This window comes from Galeopterus variegatus, unplaced genomic scaffold (assembly GCF_000696425.1).
Source record: "Galeopterus variegatus unplaced genomic scaffold, G_variegatus-3.0.2 Scaffold1225, whole genome shotgun sequence".
NCBI lineage: Eukaryota > Metazoa > Chordata > Mammalia > Dermoptera > Cynocephalidae > Galeopterus > Galeopterus variegatus.
The window spans coordinates 191689-192736 of NW_007727336.1; the positions used below are offsets into that span (position 1 = coordinate 191689).

At 35.4% G+C, this 1048-nt stretch overlaps 1 protein-coding gene across 1 annotated transcript in view; it reads right to left on the bottom strand.

Moving 5' to 3' along the window:
* Positions 1 to 1048, bottom strand: part of THOC1 (THO complex 1) — a 57908-nt gene that overhangs the window by 5784 nt on the left and 51076 nt on the right. The gene's annotated exons all lie outside the window — the stretch shown is intronic.

A 1048-nucleotide genomic window follows, 5' to 3' on the forward strand; every position in this document is an offset into this window, starting at 1 on the left:
GCATGTCACACCAGACGAAACAGGACTCACAATAAAACCCAGCCAGAGCTATAACTATCACCACAAGTGTTCCGGAACCACTAGTCTACATATTTCAAGCAATCAGGACTAATTTAACAAACATGTTTGTATCCATATCCCAGGCTTTCACCATATTTGCTTCAGATTTTTCAAAACATTACAGCTACAATTGAGACTGTGTGTCCCTCCAGTTCATTCTCCTCTCTCCCTAGAGGTAGCTACTCTTCAATTTAGTACTTTTCATGTGCCTTTAAAAACAAGACAAAACAAAAACTTAAGTGTATATTGTTTTGGATCTTTTCAAACTTTCTATGAATGGACTCCTGCTTGTACCCTTCTATAACTGAAGTTTGCTCATGCTGAGACAGTAGTTCTCACCCATTCATTTTCTAATGCTGTGTGAGAGGATACTTCAAAAGTTCATGGAAAGATTCATACTATCTTTTAATTCTATTTTTTTTCACAAGCTTTTTGAAGTACTCTCGTATATATTTCCATTTTATAAATATGCCTCAAGTTATCCATATCCTGTTGACTGGTATTTAGGTTATTTTCCCAGTTTTTCTCTGACAATGCTAAATGAACATTCTTGTACCTGTCTCCTTGTGCAGATGAAATAGTTTCTTTAAGTGCTGTGGCCTTTAAACTTCTACTGTCATCCACAGTAAGAAATTCAATTTATACTGCAACCCAATACACATATGCAAGTATGTGTACCACATATTTAAATAAATCTAATGTTTCACAAAAGTTTATTTTCTATTTCACTAAAAAAATGCTGGTTGAAATTACTAAACTACATTCACAAACCACCAATGACTCTTAACCTGAAATTTTTAAACACTGTTTTAGGATCAATATACCTTAGAGTGGAATGGCTGGGTCTTTGGGTATGCACATCCTTAATTTTCATACATTGCCAAAGTGACTGTGTCATTTAGACTCCCACCAGCACCACTGACTGCTACAGTTTTTTTTTTTTTTTTCCTTTTTGTCTTTTTTCGTGACCGGCAACGGATCGCAACCC